The sequence below is a fragment of the Pelodiscus sinensis genome, chromosome 17 (genome assembly GCF_049634645.1).
Source record: "Pelodiscus sinensis isolate JC-2024 chromosome 17, ASM4963464v1, whole genome shotgun sequence".
Classification (NCBI taxonomy): domain Eukaryota; kingdom Metazoa; phylum Chordata; order Testudines; family Trionychidae; genus Pelodiscus; species Pelodiscus sinensis.
In genome coordinates this window covers 25,154,140-25,173,727 of record NC_134727.1, presented here as the reverse complement: position 1 = coordinate 25,173,727, position 19,588 = coordinate 25,154,140, and the positions used below count along the sequence as shown (strand labels likewise).

Sequence of the window (19,588 nt, the reverse complement as noted above, 5' to 3'; positions counted from 1 at the left end):
TACAATTATTCTGCACATAAATGCAAAAGATTAGAGGGAATACTGCTTGGGCCCATGTGTTGCTTGGCCAGGTATTGGGGCTTGCTAGCTGATATAACCATTTGGTTTCTCAGCTGCTAATGTTAAAGTTACAAATTTCTTACCTGATTACTTTATTTCTGGGAAAACTATAGAAACAGTTTCTCAGAACCAGACCTTCAGGCTCTGTGGTATGTCTACACTGCCATAAAAGAAGCATGGCACCAAGTCTCAGAGCTCAGGTTCACTGTCCGGGGCTATAAATAGCCAGGCAGATGTTCGGCTTGAATTGGAGTCTGGGGCCAAGACCCTTTACCCTCATGGGGTTTCCAAGCCAGGGTCCTGCCCCAAGCCTGAACATCTGAAATGCTCTTTTTAGCCCTGCTGCCCAAGCCCCACACAAGCCCAGGACATTTGACTCAGGCTCTGAGACTCAGTGCCACACGGCTTTCTGTGGCAGTGTCAATACGGCCAAGATCTCTTCCAATGGTGCTTTCCCACTTAACCAAAAAAAGGCTCTTTCTGCATTCATCTGCTTCGCTAGGAGTCCTGTGAGACTGAGATCAGGTGATTGTCCTGTAAATAAATGTCTCAGAGGGGTAGACATGTTAGTCTGTAACTTAAAAAAAAATTAGTAGCCCTGTAGCACCTTAGAGACTAACAATATATATATAAAAGTTTCAGAGGGGTAGCCGAGTTAGTCTGTAACAGAAAAAACTTAAAAAACAATAGATAGTTTAGTAGCACTTTAAAGACTAACAAAATATATAGCTGGTATCATGAGCTTTCATGGGCACAGCCCATTTCTTCAGATGACTGGAGTATTGGAAGTCCAGAACCAAGAATAAATAAGGGAGGGGGAGGCAATAAGGAAAAAATTGGAGGATGCGGGGAAGACAGTGGATAGATAAGTTTCAGTGGGATAGCCGAATATATATATATAATATATACACACATAAACTAGTTATCGTGGGCAAAACCCACTTCCTCACCCAGGGCCAGCCTTAGGATTTTGTTTTGTATGCCGTACACAGCATAGGAACTGTAAACCCTGTGCAAGAACATTAAATCCATTCACTTTTCCAAACCAAAAGCTTCCTAGGGGCATGTTTTGCATGGAGTAGAAAAGGGTTAAAGGACTATCAGAGGGATAGTCCCTTGTGCCTCTTGTGTTAGTGAGTTTAAGGTTTTATTTATGTTTATTATATTTTATTTATGTTACATTTATTTTTGGGGATTCTTGCCAACTTGATTGTAACCAGGGGGCTGCTTCTGCTCTCATCCCAGCATTTTGCCTCAATGCAGCGGTGAGTGGGAGAAGAGAATCAGGGCCAATGTCTTCAGTTATTTTTTTGGTAAAATTTCCAACATCTGTATTGCAAAGTAAGAGCCCAGTCCTGCAGCCTATTAAGTGAGACTCTTTGCATGAGTAATTATTACTCATGCAAGGGTTACAAAACCAGACCCTCTGGGCATTCATCCTGCTTCCACTGAAATGAGTAGGAATTTTGCCTTTGAGTTTACAGGGATCAGACTCAACCTAACAGGCATAATGCTATTAATAAAGATCAGTCTGCCAAGACTACCTAGAAAAGAGGATGATGATGGGAGTAGAGGGGAATAACAACCACAAACAACAAAAAACCTCTGTGTCATTGCTTATTTCAGGCTGAGTTGCAGTCAAATGAATTGGCTGCTCCACACCTGGTTTTACTGAATGCAGAGGGAATCACTGGCCTCACATTCACATGTGGCTTCGAGTACCAGCAACTGCACTTCTCCAGCTCCTGTACCAAACTCTATCTGATCAGAGTGTTGACCAAGAGAACATTACAAGAAGTCATTCTTCCTCTCCACTTGGTGCTGATTAAGCCTCAGCTGGAGTATTGAGCCCAGTTCTGGACACCACATTTCAGGATAAATGTGGACAGATTGGAGAAGATCCAGAAAAGAGCAACAAAAATGATTCAAGGTCTAGAAAACATGACCTATATGGGAAGACTAAAAGAATTGGGTTTGTTTAGTATGGAAAAGAAGACAGAGGCAAGACATACTAACAGCATTTAAGTACCTAAAAGATTGTTTCAAGGAGGAGGAAGAAAAACGATTCTCTTTAAACTCTGATGATAGGACAAGAAGAAATGAGCTTAAACTGCAGCAAGGGAGGTTTAAGCTGGGCATTAGGAAAAACTTCCTGTCAGAGTGGGTAAGCACTGGAATAAATTGCCTAGGGAGGTTGTGGAATCTCCATCATTGCAGATTTTAAAGAGCAGGTTAGGCAGACACCAGTCAGGGATGGTCTAGAGATGGTGCTTAGTCCTGCCTTTTGAGGTTCCTTCTAGTTCTATGATTCTGTGATCTTCCCAGTATACAACTGGCTGGCCAGAAGCTGACACCAAAGTTCTGATGTTATCTTCAAGGTGAAACCTGCAACGAATTTTTGTTCCAAATGCAGAATTTAAAGTTACTTTTACAATGAAAATGTCTCCTAAAGAGAGTGGGAGCAGGTTCTGACCCAAAATGTATTAAAGTCCCAGGAAAAGATTTCTATTGACTTCAGTGGACTCTGGTTCAGATCTCAGTTGAAGATAACACTTAATCAGCTAATAAAGGATGTTACAAGCCAGAGCAGTGGTTGCTAAATACAGAAACGCCATTAAGTTGAAATTTTTTCAACTGCAAGAACTTACTTTAAAAGTCTGTCAAGCATTGTACTTAGTATTCCTTCATGGTTTCACCACTGATGCCCTGTACTTTATAAGGCTACAGCTACACTGCAGAGTTTTTGCGCAAAAACTCGCAGTGTATCCACACTACAAGAGCGTTTTTGTACCAAAAAAAAGTATAATAGATCGTCAGAAGACAGGACTTTTTGTGCAAGAGTTATTCCTCTTTCTATGAGGAATAAGCCTTTTTGCACAAGAGCTCTTGTGCAAAAAGGCATGTGTGGATGGACAACAGGGGTTTCTTGCACAAGAAACTCTTATCGGAAAAAGCACAGGAGCTCTGATAGCCATTCATAGAATGGCCATCAGAGCTTTCTTGCGCAAGAGTGTCCATGGCAGTGTGGACGCTCTCGTGCTCAAAAGCAATGGCAGTGTGGATCCGCTCTTGCGCAAGAAGCCTGCAGTGTAGAAGTAGCCTAAGATGATGATGATTGACACTGATGATGAAGACGATTATTTGCCTGTTATAAGGGGAAAGACGTGCACACACACAAAGCAAGGGAAGCTGGCCAACAAGGGAAAACACTGAAACTGATTATACACAGTGTGCTGTTGAAAGCCCAAGTAAACCAACACTCTGCTTTTTTCTTTTTCCTTTTTCCTTTTTTTCTCTCTCTGTTGTGTGGTTCTGTGTGCTCTATATTACTCTTGCTGGAAGGTTGCATTTGTTTTATCTAATTTCTCTGTATGCTGTGAAACATAACACAGAGAATTCTAGTCATTCTTATGTGTTCCATGCAAACAATAGTTCATTTTAAAAAAAAAAGAAGTCAAACACATCGAGACCTTTTCCCTGACAACATCCCTTTAAGGTTGTGTCCTGTGAAGGTGCCCATGGTGTGGGCATTGCATGCAACTCCAGGCAGAGCTGGCCCAATCATAGAGGTGAACTAGGTTAGTGTTTCTCAACCTTTTTTTTTTATAAAGTACCCCTTTAAAAAAAAATTATAAGTACCCCCAGTATCTACAGTTTTCAGACACACACAATTTTTTCCTACCATTGCAGCATATTTGTTTAAACAACTTAATTATAGCTGGGCAGGCAATGAAATTTTTGGGTGTAAAAAGTACAAAAATAATAAAGTGCTGCAAAACTTCAAAAAAAATTCAGTTTTCTCCAAATTTCGGTTGTGTTGATGTACCCCCCCCTCCCCCGACTTCTCTCGAGTGCCCCTAAGGGTATTCGTACCACTGGTTGAGAAACACTGAACTAGGTGGACACCTAGAGCACGATGCTTTAAGGGTCAACAATATAGACAAAAGGATTTTTTGCTCTGTTTAAAAATCTTAATATGTTATCGCTTATAAACAAAACATCAAATATTGTACTTGTAGAACAGTCCATCATTGCCATGTTGAGTTATATGATTTATTTCCATGAGCGTCCCTGGCTACACTCTGCCCTCAGAACACCTGCTGTAGGCATTCTGGGGCGGGAGTGTTGCTGTCCCCAGTGCCCACCCTCCCAGTGCTCCAGGGCTGGGGAGGCTGGGGCAATGCCACATGCCCTCTGCCCTCCCCGGGGCTGGGAAGGCTGAGGCGAGTGCATGCCTGCCTGCTGTACCCATGGTTGGAAGGGATCGCATGCGCACAGCGCGCTGCCCTGCCTCCCCATAAGGGAGGGGAAGAGGCGGGGCCTCAGAAGAAGGGGCGGGGCTGGAGGTGGGGCTAGGCGCTTGCCTCCCCAAGCCATGCCTTGACCAACCGCCCATGTTTATTTCACATTGTGGCGCACAGCTGTGTATGTAAATACAGTTAAAATGTGTCATGGCAGAGCTTTAAAAGAGTGCTGCCTCAGGCTAGGTCTGGCAGTTCAGTCATTCTCAATAGCCCAGTGTTGGCCAGTCACACAGCTGCTCACTGCTTAGTGAAGGCCTGTCAGTGACCTGCAACAACTGTTCTGCTGGGGAGGCTGGGGCAATGCCAGGATCCTGAAGAGGCCATGCCCATGAGGAATTTGTATTGTGTTGGAGTGGAAACATTTGGTAAGAGGCTTTAACAAGACTGTAAAAGAAGAATCACGAGTATTTGTAAGATTAAGCTTGTGTATTTATTGTAGCCTATTACTATTACAGGACAAGTAATGGCCTGCAAAAGGCTTACAACTCAAATCAGGCTTCATTCAATAGAAAGAAATTAAGATTTTTCATGGTGTCCCAAAAATCAGTTCCTTTGCAAGGAATACTTGAAAAGCAACTTTTTATAACACTGACCAAAACCAACATGGACAACTCAAAGTGGTTATTGTCTCAGCTACCAGGTAGTTTACCTTATGTATCATTGTGTTAGGATTAATGAAAAGTAGAAAAAAATCATTAAAAATATTTATTTGTATTTTTACTTTGTTCATTTTGAATGCCGAGTAAACAAGGGTAAAATTTCATTCTAGACTGCTCATTTTTTCTCTGTCTTGAATGGGGGGAGGGAGTTCATAGGGCTCCAAAAAACCTTGGGCCAACCCTGCTCCCTGGAGTTACCTATTGCTACCAGAAGGTGGTGAGCAGCTTGTGTTAGAGGTGCTGAGTGCCTTCAGCTCTCAGTAAAACCACTTGGGCCAGATCCTCACTGGTGTAATCTGGCACAGCTCTGCTGAAGCCAATAGAGCTACTCTCACTGATGAGAAGTAAGGACCTGGTGCAACTGACTTCAGCAACAGGAGGGGGCTTTCCGCTGGCAGCAGCCAGTGCTCTGCTCTGTCTGGATAGGGATGCCAGATATCTTCACAAAAAATCCCGAACATGGCAGGGGAAATAATTGGTTGAGCAAAAAAAAAAAAGAGGGGGAGGGGACTAAAAAAAGGTTGCTGCGCCTTTAAATTCCCCCACTTCTGGTTTTTTTTTTTTTACCAGACAGAAGACGAGATTACCGGACTGTCTGGGCAAAAACTGGACACCTGGCAACCCTATGTCTGGAGTGTCGTTGCACCACATACCCCAGGCAGCCTTCAGAGCTGCCCAGAATGTGCTGAGTGGTACTCCAGCAGCAATTTCAAGGTCCCCTAGTTCTGGCTGCTGCTGCTGCTGTAGCAGTGGCCGGGAGCTCCAGGCCCTGATGAACCACAGTTGCCCCCTTTCCCTCCTTCTATCGACAGGCCTGAATGGAAAGGACAAATTGGTGCTACAATATAAGGGTCGTCCAGGGCAGGGACCTTGCTTGCTCATTTAATTGGATGATTTGGAGACTCCATATTTCCTGACCTGAACAACTAATGTGTGTGTACAGGGAGCCCCCTCCTTTCACTCCCTTTCTTCTATGGGGCTCATGTGGAGTTTTGAAGGGGGCTGTCTCAGAAAAGGCTAGGCACGCTGGAAATAAAGTACTAAGAGGGAACTCCTTTTCCTTCAGACACTCAACACTAGCTAGAACTTGTATTACATGACTAGTTACAGTGCACAATGGGAGACCTGCTGCAGGGCCATGAACTCTGTAATGAGAGCTGGATGAGTCACTGAATTCTGGCAAACAACTTTGTTTAGATCATGATGCTGTTTGCCTTTGCAGACAGTAATTCTGGCCTGCTATGCTCTGGATGAGTCTCTGCCTGGGCTGAGAAAGGTTCCCCGCAGAAGGCACTTTATGGATTCATGATGACTAAATCAAGAATGATAAAATCTGGTGGAGCAAGTGGTGGGGTCAGATCCAACTCAGGTATAAAACAATTCAAGTAAATGGACTTACATTATGGATGGATGGGACCCACAACTAATAGGGTTGCCAGGTGTCCGGTTTTGAAATGGACAGTCCAATATTTGAGCTTTCTGTTCGGGAAACAAATTGAGAAAATATAAATGTCCGGTATTTTCTAAATACAATGTACTGTTATGTAGATTGTGATGTAATGTCAAGTGTGTCTGGTATTTTTGTTGAAACCATCTGGCAACCCTATCTGCTAGCTGTTAAGTGTTTACCTAATTGCAAGAGCAGGAAAGTCAATTTATAATAACGTACTTACAGGCTACAGAAGTTTAAACTTTGTATAGCGCCTTGAAGAGGAAAAGAATATGGCAGCGTAAATGTTACATAGTCTCATGACACCAAAATAATAATTTTTTTAAAAAAAGGTTTAAATGAACATTTACATGGGGCTGAGTTTCTTGATGCTAGGTGGACTAGAATCTGGAGACTTGCAAATATGGTTTCTTTGCCTCAATATCTGTCATTTACAAATTAATATTTTGTTCCCTCACCCTTCTTTTCCCTAACCCCCACAATGGATGATGAATTTTAATTTGTTTTTGCTTTGACAAAATGTATCTTAAAAAACAGTTGTTCTCAGATTCACTGCAGCTGTCTATGAGAGCAAGATTGGGAGCTCACCTCTGTGTTGCTGTTCTGGTGTAGCTAAATTCCTGTCTGTTCCCTAACTGCTGATTTTGGACTGCACAGCATAAACAAAAAAACATCCTGGAACACGGGTGACCTCTAACTGGGCTTGACAATGGAGTTGACACAGACCCCGGCACACTCTGATATTAAAAAGATAAAGGACTCTGGACAGAATTTTGATACTGTCAGGTGGTTGACAGAACAGAGTGAAATACACCTTTCTGTGTGGTAGAACATCAAACACTCAGTTTTCTGTAAAGCAAAGCTGAACACACAGGCTTGCAAATCACTTTGGGAGGTGCTGGTTGCTAAACTTTGAATGAGGGCCGGTCTCATCCTGTCTTGTCTTCCATGCAGTGTCCCTTGAAGAATGATCATTTGATCAAAATGAACAACACCTCTGTGTCTTCTCCTGTTGCTCAAGTTCAAACCTACACAGCCAATGACAACTTTTTTTTTAGCACTGAAACTCAAACTCTGACCACTGGCTCACGTGTTCTCTCGTGGGATAAGTTGCAATAAAGGAAGCAAAAGCTGACTTTATCAGTAGTAGTAGCAGCAGCGGCAGCCTCTGATCAAACAGTTACACAAAAACTATAATTTCCCCTATATAATCCCAAGAGGAGATGTTGTTTCATGGCTTGCTAGAAAGGTTCTGTGCCCTTTCACATATCGTAATGTATGGCCTGTCACTTGTGACAGATTAATGATTTCTTGAATGAACAAACACGAACAAAATGCATTGGAGACCTACAGTAGGGAGGGAGGATTTGCCATACCAGAGCAGGTTGTTCATTGCTCATCCCTATAACCCAATATGCTGCCTGCAGAGCTCCATAACTGACCCTTTATACTGTATCTTTATCAGCAGAGATTCTTTGATTGTTTTGGGTGATTTTTGCAGTGGTGGAAGAGAGAAAAAGCCCTTTTGAAACAATTCCACCCCCCTCGTGAAGAATCCAAAACTCTGGATGCAACTACCATATTATGACCTCCTCCTCATTTCTTCTAACATGTAGCCTTTTAATTAAAAAAAGTCAGCAAGTGGAGGCTCTGGGCTTCTGAGGCCAAATTCTTGCTGGCATAAACTCCAGGCTACAGTGCAGTGGGGGATTTTATCTCCACATGAATCTTCTCAGTCCTTGTGAAAATCTGGAGCTTTCCTCAAAGGACGTGCATGCAGATGAATGACGCTGGCAGGAACAGATACCAGGCTTGTCCTGACTGTGTGCCGTGGTTCTGATTTTCTGTGAGCATCCTTCAGTTTCATTAGAAAGTTTCTCTGTGACTCATGAGTGAAACGAATAGCGTGTGCCGGCATATTTCACCATTCTTCTGTCAGCATTAAATGGGCCCATCATTTTCAGTGACTTTTCTTTGCTCTCAGCTATGTCTACCACTGCAATTAAACACCTGCAGCTGGACTGTGCCAACTGACTCTGTCTTGTGGAGCTCAGGTTAATGGACTGTTTAATGGAGGTGCAGACATTTGGGCTGGGGCTCCAGGCTGAACTCTGAGACCTTCCCTACTGGCAGGGTCCTAGAGCCCAAGCTCCAGCCTGATCCCAAATGTTTCCACAGCACTTAAATAGCCTGAGTCACCTGTCATGGACCAGCTGCGTGTGTTTAATTGCAGCGTAGATATGACCAAGGTTCTTAAAGGAAACCCTCCACCAGTTTGTGTTTTCTGTCTTTGCTAGACTTGCCAGATGCTTTCACCAAAAATCCCGAACATGGCAGGAAAAAAACTTGACCAAACTTGTTGAACAAAAAAAATCAAAACAGGAGACGAAAAACATCCAGTATTTCTGTTTTTGTTTTTTTGTTTTTTTTACTGGACAGGGGACAGAAATAATGAACTGTCCAGGCAAAAAAGCGACACCTGGCAGTCTTTGCTTTAAGCATGTTCCACCCTAGTCCCTGTGTAACAGGAGAGGTGGGAAGTGCAGCTTGTGCCCCCGAAACATGGCATTTTTCAAGAGAAACTCCTTTTCACCCCTCCTCTCCAAGTTGGCAGCTTTAAAATGGTTTCATTCTGAGTATTGCATGGGCACTTATGCCTCAAAGATCTGGATGAGGGATTGTTATCGACTCCTTTTGCCTGGCATGTGTACACACCAATTAGGGAACAGGCATGCCTCCTGCCAACAGTTAGAACTGATTCTGAAATACTTAGGTCATTCTAGGATTCAGTGTCTTTGCAATCGTGAGCTTGGCAACGGACAAACTTTTCGTTTGCATGTTGGATGTTTTATGGTTTCAGTCTTCTTAGATTTTTTTTGGATCTGTTAGAGCCAAGTCTAATTACAGTGGTAACAGGAAGGATCCAGCCAACGTCATGATCCTGTTGTGCTAGACACTGCACAGACTTAGAGCCCACGTGAGCTTGCTAGCTAACCAGACAAGACAGACAAGGGTTGAGAAAGGGAAACAGCATAGAAGCAGGAAGAACCATGTGATGGTTGCAGATGTCATGCTTTTGTTGTTGTTGGCTTGGTTCTTTTCTGTTTATTTGAGAAAAGTTTTGCTGGGAAGGAATTAGCGATACACACAAAAAAAGAGTGGGACAAGGAAGGGAAGAAAGGAATAAAACATGAACAGGATGGGGAAGGCAGATGTGAAGTGAGGCTGAAGTTAAGGGACTGGGAATAAGGACATGAGAGGGAGGTGGAGCAAACACGAGCAGAGAAGGGACACAGCTATTTTGTAATGTGTATATCTGTGACCACATTTTCACAGCCAAATCCCATGATTTTGTGTAGAGGCTGAGTACTATGGGCTTGTTAGAGAGCTTATCCCTTCACCCTCCCACTTCTCCGGTCTTTCTCACATGAACAGTGCAGAGATGCAAACAATTTGTTGTTTATCAGGGTTCACTTCCAGCCAGGACAAACTGCAGTTTCCTTTCCTTTTTCCTTTGGTTTTCCCCAGTTTTCAACCACTCACTCCCTGTTAGTCCCTAATATACAAAGGAATATGTTCAGGTATAATTTAATCAATCATTCTACTGAAATTAAACTAACCAATCCTTACATATTGTGACATGATTATCTAACCAATTACACCTGGCCACCTTCATTGGTTTACACCTTGCAAAATTAATTATACAGAAGACAAAGACAATCAAAGACCCAGACAGAACCATACAGATAAACAATAGAGAGATGAGGAGTGGGTCCTTGCCAGACAGAAAGTGACCAACAAATTTTCTAAACTCTTACCTTTATCTGTAGGCCATAGATAACAGCCCCAAATTGTTGGAATGTGCTTTATTTCAATATGAATGCTTTGGGCTGCTTTGGAATGTGACAAAAGGCTTAGCTTAAGAACAAAGCCTCAGACTTTGTTCTGATATAGGCCTATACAGGCAGGCCTGACTGTCTATGTCCTAACAGGACCATCTCAGCAAAGAGGCACAAAACCATTAGTCTTCAATGGTGAAGTCATGATGAAGTTAGGACTAAATTGTTTTGGCTGAGATCACAACTTGCTGAACTCTGAAAGCTCCTAAGAAGTGCTTTGCTTCCCCATACTTGGAATGAAGCACGAAGAATCATTTCTGAAATGAAATTGCTTTTATTCTGTTTTGCCTGAACTTACCTTGAATGGTAGGATTTGTAGCCGTGATATATTCCTCTGGAGTAAGTGTACAAACTCTGTGATCCTGTCCTGGAATGTAACTAACAAAAGAGCCCTAAAGCAAAATCCTTGGAACTTAGGGTACGTCTACACTGCAAGGCTATTTTGGGATACCAGAGGTATCCTGAAATAGCTACCCTGCGTCTACACAAGCTGCTTATTATTTTGAAATATTTTTCAAAATAATGGGAGTGCTATTTTGCCATCTCGGTAAACCACGCTGCACAAGGGATAAGGAATGGCTTGAAATAGCGCTTTATTTTGAAATTTGGCACCATGTAGACACACCAAATTTCAAAATAAGCTAGTTCAAAATAAAATCTAATGGCCTAATAAATCTGTTAGTCTCTAAGGTCCAACAAGACTCCTCATTGTTTTCATAGCCCATCACAACAACCATAAGAAGGGAGTTAATATCACCATTTTGCTGATAGATAAACTAAGGAAAAATTAGTCAGAGACAGCACTGTGATTGGAACCCAGAAGTTCTGGCACCTCCCTGTCATCATTCTGCTCAATCCATCACTTTCTTCTATGAAATCCCAATGCAAAATTGCCATAATTAATATCCAGACAATCAGTGCACTTAAACATCCATTAGGAATGTGATCAAATTGAGATTGTGGTTTCTCTCTGCATTAATAAGGAGATGGTGAATGAGACTTCTGAATAAAATATCTTTATCTGTAATCTGTTTTATAGATTATATCCTTATTTTTATTATGGTGCCTTGGGCCTGGATCGGGTCCTGATTGTGTCAGGTGCTGTACAAATAGATACAAAACCTGATCCCTGCCCCAAAGAGCTTACAATCTAAGTAATCCAGGCATAAAGGCATTTTAAGTTGGTTTCTCCATTGAAAGTAATAATACCTAGGAACTTACAGTATCTTCAGGAGAAGGACCAAAAAGCAATGAAAACATTGATTCAATATAGAGCACTAATCTGATATAATTATCAGATTACATCAGCTGGTGAGGAGCTCCAGCCCTGTAAAGATCAGTGTTTGTACTCTGTGAATCAACACATTGCTATTTTAAATAGCTTGTCTTGCATCTCCATGTCAAAATAGGCCCTTTTGTTTTCCCCATTGTTCATTTACACCTTCATTCTGAAGAATCATAAACCGCTATAGGACCTGATATGGCAAGTCACGTGATTAACTGGCAAAGTAATCAGGCTTCAGAATACTGCAAACAGAGTTATTTATAGGCTCCAAGTCTCCACTGACCAGTGCAGTGTCTCAAGGGCAAAGTGGGCGGGAACATTTTCCACTCCCTGTGCATGGGTGTAACTGAGTGCCTAACGGGCCAGGCAGGGAAGAATCAGTCCCATGCTACAATTCTTACCAACCGCTGTTGATTAACAAGGCTTTAAATAGGGTGAAGGGAGGGAAATGTGTGAGCAGTTTGAATTAAAACACAGGAACAATCAGCACCCCTTTCTTGTATTTTTTCACAGGTGTTTCTAGAAAATGCAATAATACCCAAAGGCAGATCTATAAAATCCTTGCATGACCGTGTATCTTCAGCAAGGAAAACCTTGGGACTTAAAGGCCTAGAAATTCTGCCTTTAAAGTCACAAAGTCTCTATAATCACTGCAACAAGGTGTGTGTTTGTTTTTCAAAGTCATGTTGTGGGACTGTTTCTGGGAGTCCATCAGTCTTTGTTTCCAGTAGATTTTGTGATTCTTTCTCTAGCAAACGAACTGATCTGGGGGTGAAGAGGGAGCTAAAGACAAGACCTAAATAAAAACAATGGCAGATGAAGCTGAACATGGACCTGACTGGCTTTCCAGAAGGCAGTGGCAAAACTCCCATTGATTACACTGAGGCAATTGGCACCAAACACTTTACTTCAGACACTGATTTGTCCTTTGGATAAAGTGGGGGAGGAGTTCCATTTTGTTATTTTAAACTGACATTATTGAAGAACAAAGAGAGCAACCTCTTAAGCAAAAGGAGATGGAAGTCTCCTGGCATCCAAAGATGTGCACCTCTACTTTGGCTGAGATAAGAGCGGGATTGGATTCACTGCAAATGATCTGCTCCTCTTGTTATGTGGGGATTTCTCCATGTCAGATGTCTGCACAGTGCAAACTCCTAAGACAACTTCATTGCCACAGTGGCTCTCCTTTAATTAGGGAAAGTCACATGAGAGCTTATTAAATTACAAACTCCCTGGGACAAGGGCCATCATTTTGACCATCTCCTAGCACAGTGGGTCCTGAATCTGGACCTCTTAGACTCTACAGCAGCACAAATAATATTGACTATTGAATGCACCTGGTGTATAGATTTTATGTTCAGGTGGGGCAAGATCTGCATTCATCTTTCAGGACTAAAGCTTCTGATCCTTTCCAGATGCTCCAAGAGTCAAGTGTTTTCAGTTGCTCTCCATTTATATCCATGGCATGAAGTGCTCGGGATGTTTCTCAAGGCCCAAGCAGCATAGGAACTTTCCTTAAAAACGTATGTAGTCCCCTTACTAAAGGGGCCTCTGTTTTATTCTGAAAAGACCCTGTGTGCTGCAATCCAGACTACAATTCCCATGAGCCCTTGAAAAAAAACAGGAAGGGAGGACTCTGGGGGGGAGAGAGGAGTGCTCTCTCCATGTGCTTGAAGAAGAGGTCTAGCAGTCTGGGACTCTGCCTTGGAGTTTGGAACCAGAGGGGGAGCCAGACTGCTGCCAAGGACATTAATCCAGTGCAGGGACTGTCGGATGCAGCTACTAGATACCTGTTGGAACTGGGAGTTAGCAGGCTGCCTCCTATAGGCACAGCATAAGACAGTAAGTTTGGGCCTTGTTGGAAAAGTGCTGCCTGGGACAGAGCTGCTGTTTAGCCTGGACCAAATCCTCACTACAGCTGCAACATCAGCGCACCCACGCAAGCAAGTGTCTGGGACTGAGTCTAGGGGTGTGCACACTCTGGGGTGGGGTCACTGTTGTCTAGCTATATAAGTTTCAATTATTGATATGTGTTTTGTTAATGCTATTCCTTGCTAATCTGTTAATCCCTGTTTATTTAAATTAAGTAAAGATTGTTTATTTTAAAGTGTTCTATTAGATATAAATGATTTGTAGTTGTTCTGGAATTAGATCCAGATTTATAGTGGAATGAGTATATTCCTGGAGGCTCTCAAGGCACCAGTGTGTGTTCAAGTCTAGCCAGGTGGAGGCATCGCCATTTTACATTCATTGACAGCAAGGGACTGCAGTAAGGGGGTGGATAGGGCTTTCCCCACTAGACACCATCACCACTGGGGTGCTTAGGATCTCTTTTGGGTTAAAACACCAGGCGCCCAGGTACACCTGTGAGTGTGACCTGCTCCCCAGTAACCCAGGGAGGAAAAAGGGGGTTACACGTACTGAGAAAAAATTGGTGACATCAAAGGAAATATTTCCAGGAGAGATCTGCCAGCTAAAGACACAGGAAGGACAGTGAAATACTAGAAGTGATGGCCTAGCTAAACAAGCTGCCTAACTGTGTGTGGCATCCTCCGGAGCATTTAGTTCATGCTGCACGGTAGCAATGTTCTATTTTAATCCTACGCCAACCAGCATGGTAGTCCTGACACAACCTGAGCTCTGACCCCAGAGGAGGCTATTTCCAGCCGAGGTTATTGCTGAAAACTCTTCCCAGTTTAATAATTACCACATCCAATTCCAGCTCTTTTACATGCAAGCTGATTAGACTGGAACACAGAACATAGTAAAGCTGCACTGAACGATATTCTACTCTAATTTATCAAGTTAAGAAAAGTTGGAGTGACTTAGGGACAATTACCGGATATTTTAGAAGGTCTTTTTTGTGACTCAGCGCTACAAGACCGTTTCCCCCTTTCAGCCTTGCCCACTTTGTCCCCAAATCTACGTCACCAACCTGTCATCTCTGAACATTTCCTAAGCACCCATCCTCCTATGTCATCGTATAGCCCATAGAAACTTTCGTTCCATGTGTAGGTGAATTTTCCCAACTGGCTCAGTCCCGTACACAGAAATTTCTGGGGGGGAGGTGCTTTTTTGTAAATGTGGACCACAATTTTTTTAAATATAAAGGAGTTCAAAATAGTCATGCAATGAGCGTGCATGAGAGAGGTTAATGAAAAATTGGAATGGAAACAGTGATTGGTAAAATGATTTTGTTATAACATACTAAAAATGTATAGAGTAATAAAGGTTTTGTAGAAATTACCTTCTGGGATCTTGCTGTAATATCGTAAGTGAAAACCAATATTCCAAAACATTCCAGTCTTTCTCCCATACCACCTGGGAGAGCTGCGGCAGAATTAGCCCCTGTTTGGCTGGGTTGTAACTGCAGCAGCCTGGCCCAAGCCATGGGAGGGGCTGATGGCTGCCTAGCTCCTGTCACCCAGCCCCACCCCTGGCCTCACTCCTGGAGAAGAGGGGGAAATCGCCCCAGGCTTCCCCAGACCAGCTGGAGCATGAGGAAGGGAGGCTTGGGCAACATGCCATCCCTGCGCTCCCGTGGCCTGCCCATTCCCCAGCCTGGCTAGAATTGGCCCCATGAGACCATGGGGAGGGGTGCATTCGCACCCTTCACACACACCCTTTTCCAAATGGGCCTGATATTGCACTTATCTTAGCAGCCACTCGCGGGATGGCAAATGTGTTCTCTTTTGAGAGACCGAGAACCCTCTTTGTGTTTTGGTTTAGTGTGGAGTTAGTTTTGCACATTCCCCTGGAGGGACAATGGTTAGATTTCCTTTTTCTTGCTTATTTGGCACACTGCTACCAAAAAGTGTGGTATTATTTCTGTCTCCTCATACGCTGCATGTCCGAGTCCAAAAGACCTGGGACCCCTGCCAGCTTCAGCCGAGTGGAAATGAATCATCATTGTAATCATCTGTTGTTATTGGGAGGAGATATCCAGGGGATTTTTATTTATTTTGCTCCAACATTTTATTTTTGAAAGGTACAGGGACTGTGTCAGAAGCAGGAGCTGAATTTCTCCTTTGCCTTTCTCACTTGACACATCCCACTGGGGTAGATGAGATTTCACAGAGCAAGTCAGGGTCTAGCCCTGAAGGAGGCTGAACAAGACACAGGATATTTAGAAATGAATCTGAAGTCAGTGAAAAGACTCCCATTGGCCTCAGAGAGCTTTGGTACAGGCTTTTAGCACTAAGCAGCATTTCACCTCTTCAAAGGCCAGCACCCACATAATTAACCCTTATAACTCCCTAGAAAAGCATTCCTTGCCAGTGCCCACGGAAATCCATAGTAGTCTTTGCATTCGCTTCAATGGGCCTTTAAGGATCAAAGCCTTAGCACCAACTTCTCAGAAGAGCTCAGGCCCATATTTTCCAATGCTTGGAAGCCACAACAGGGGCCAGATTTTCATAAGAACTCAGCTGCCTTTGAACCATCTACGGGGCAGATGATGATAAGTTTTCAATGCCCAGCATTTCCCATGGCCAGATTTTGCATAATACAAACAAACAAAAAACTCCACTCAATTTGCATCCAATATGGCAAGCTGTTGAAAATCTGGCCAGTTAGTTTGGCACCTAAGTGGGAGGTGAGCTCATTAGCAAATCTGGCCATGCCTCAGGGTGTCAAGCCCTTCTCAGATTTCTGGTCCAGGTGCCCAAAGTGTGCTGAGCACTGCACAAGAAGCTGGCAGGATTGTCAGCCTTGTGCACATACCTTTAAATTAATATTGGGAAGATTGTTTGAGGCAATTTTATACCACAACCAATTTCCGTTGGATTGTATCTTTTATTGTGATGTAAACTCACTTGGAATACACTGGCAATGAACTGCTGTTGGCACAAGCTAGACCAGCTGGCATTAGCCCCATGTTTTGCTTTAGCAGCTGGCACTTGTTCCAACAAATTGTTTGCAAGCTCTCTGGTGTTCAGTTGCTTGAGTTATCCCTCTGGAAAGTTTTTTCCTCTTAACTGTAAAAAAAACCACTCAGGACAACAGTCCCCTCGCTGTACTGACAGAAAAGTGGCATTTGTTTAGCAGCCACATCTGCAGATAGTTCAGCAGAACTAGGTTTGTTGTGGATTGTCTTTGTGCAGAGACCAAACTACTTTCCGTCCAGCACTGAAATTAGTCAACTGACTTTAAAACCCTGAATTAACACTTCATCAGCAACTGGCCCTGCTATGGTTCTCAAACTTTTTGGTCCGTGGCCCACCTGGCTCAATGCAAACCTTTCTGAGGGCCACCAGTTGCTAATGGAAACTTGCCGATAATTATGCCAAGCCATTTTGCAATGCTGCAGGTTGGAACAATGGTTAAATTTAACCCATAAGAAAGAAAATATTAATTTGTTGTTATACAGACTAAACACTTTAACTTTCTCATGTTAGTTTATCAAACTTCATTTTAAATAAAGTGAAATATTAATTTATGTCCAACACCAAAGGTTCCCATGTTTTCTTTATTTATGGCTGGGGTGAGAATCTTTTTTGGATCAGGGACCACTGACCCACAGAAAAATCAGTTGGGGACCACAAAAGTGAGAAGCAAAAAAACAGAAAGAAAACAAAACCCAAAGCTGTCCAAAACCCCCCAGCTCTCACTGATGAGGCTCCTAACAAAGACATGTCACTCCTCTGGCACTCCAGCCGCCACAGGGAGGAAGGGACAGGAAAGACTGAGAATCAGGGCATCTCATAGGCCAGATTTACTCTTCTGGAGTTCCGGGGTTAGTGGATTTTGTGGACCCCCTAAAGTCTCTGGGGTTGGGACAAAAATGGGGGTTTAGTGTGCGGGACAGGGTTGCCATCAAGAGCAGGAGCGGCCCGAGGCCGGCTGCAGCAGCTGGCGCCCCAGGCAGAATGTGCAAGCGGCGCCTTCACCTGCACGACCGTCAATGGCTGTGACGTCATCATCGGGCGCCCTGGGTGCCCCGTTGAAGACGGTGCCCTAGGGGACCACCGAGTTTGTCTACGCTCATGGGCCGCCTCTGATTAAGAGGAATGGCGATGCAGGATCTGGAAGGGAGGTGGTGGTAAAGGAGCAGACTGAGCAGCGTAGCTGTCCCGGGGGATGGGGCAAGAGCAAGGGAAGGTGTAGTGTGTGGCCAGGAAGGAGGGTGCAGGAGCGGGCTGGGGGGGCACGAGGTCTGGGCATGAGGGGATGAGGAGGCACTTACTTGCCTTTGTGCCCCACGCTGGTCCCAGGCACCATCTTCTGCTGCTCCCATTGACCCAGCTGGGGGAGGGGGAGCGCTTCTGCCCCATGAGCTGTATCATGCAGCAAGGCTTGGGACTTTCTCTCCACCTCCACTGCAGCGGGAAGCCAGCATTGGCTCTCCAGCCTCGTGGGGGAGGAGAGAAAAGGGGAGGCTAGAACCAACAGCACGGGCTCCCTACTGCTGGGGGAACAAAAGGGGCTGAGCTCAAGCCACAGACCCACTGCCCTAACAAACCACTCATGCTTACTTGGGGGACCATGAGGAGTGTGCGTTCACCCCCATCAACTCCCCTGTGTACAGATCTGTGGCTAAACTATTATGGGCTGACATCTACGCTGAAGAAAACACACTTTCATATAGTTCATTTTTCCTGCTACAGAAGAAACGTTAAGGAGGCTTTTAGCTTTTTCAACGACGTTGATTTCCTTCCATTGATACATGTGGAAGCCTAAGCTCTCTAAGTTTATATGGATGCTGTGCTGCTTAGTGGAATCATTTCCACTGTTGCTTGGGTTCTAAGCCAGCGCGCCCCCAGCATGTCCTCTTAGGTGGCTTCCATGAAGATGCTGGCATGTACCTCGCAGGAGGTTTTCATTACCAGGCAAGTGGGAATGTCACAGGACACAGCGTCTTCATCACCAATAGTCTATTTAGTAGATACAGTTCACATCAGGCAGGTGAGATGCGCTCTACTATGAGCAGCGTCTGCATTTAAGATCCTGGCGATGAACCCAGACTTAAAGGAACAGAGAAGATGTACTCTCCAGCTGAGTAAAACCCATCGGTTAAGTCTACACTGGCGCGATCTTGTGCCAGAGATATGCAAATGAGGCCTCATTTGCATATCTGATGAACCGCCATTTTGCAGAAGAGGCTCGTGCGCCAAAAGGAGCTATTCTGAAAATAATCAGCGTAGCGGCATTGCGCAAGAGGGTTTTTCTTGCGCAAGAATGGGCAGTGTAGACAGCTCCTTCTGGCGCAAGAGCCTCTTCTGCAAAAATGGCGACTTGGTGATATTCCACGCTTAGCCTTATTTACATATCTCTGGCGCAAGATCACGCCAGAGTAGACATAGCCAATCATTTGAAAGGTGGACTCGGTTGAGCTAAATAAACGTGACACCTTTCACTTTCTTGCCTTTACTAATGGGCACCAGCAGACACAGAGCCTGCAAGCCATAATGGGCTAACAGCAATATCCCCTGCGTCCTGTGGCTACACCAAAAGCAATGCTGGGATAATGCCACAAAATGCATTTCTGATACCTTGCTTTTCTCCACAGCCCACAGGCGTCTGCTGCTTTGGGTTGCATCAAAGTTAACATGTCTTAGTGATAGTGACAGATAATGAAATAATCTTCTTGACCATTCATTCCTTGTGCTTCCAGATGCAACCTTGCACAAATATGCTAGTTTTCAGTACCCCCACTAATTTGTATGGCTTTGTTTTTATTTATTTTCCTCTGAATCTTCATTAGTGGTGAGTTACACAACTCACTTTTGACCACTGGAGTATATTTCTCTATGGTATGTCTACACTTGCAGCCTAATTCAAAATAGGCTTCAAATGTAGGCATCCGAAATTGCAAATAAAGCCCAGGATTTAAATATCCCATACTTGCTTTGCATCTTCCTGGCCTTTTTTTTTTTTAAATTGACAAGCCCGGAATAACTGCCCGCGTCTACACGCAGCAGGGAAACAGGCAT

At 43.9% G+C, this 19,588-nt stretch overlaps 1 long non-coding RNA gene across 3 annotated transcripts in view; it reads left to right on the top strand.

Moving 5' to 3' along the window:
- LOC142818728 (uncharacterized) overlaps positions 1 to 19,513 on the top strand; it is a 114,628-nt gene extending 95,115 nt beyond the window's left edge. For 2 of the 3 annotated variants that reach the window (XR_012896351.1, XR_012896349.1), the window contains one exon: positions 1,687 to 19,513. This is a non-coding gene — a long non-coding RNA (uncharacterized LOC142818728). The remainder of the gene's footprint in view (positions 1 to 1,686) is intronic. The other variant, XR_012896350.1, reaches the window with a different exon arrangement.
- The last annotated feature ends 75 nt before the right edge of the window (positions 19,514 to 19,588 follow it).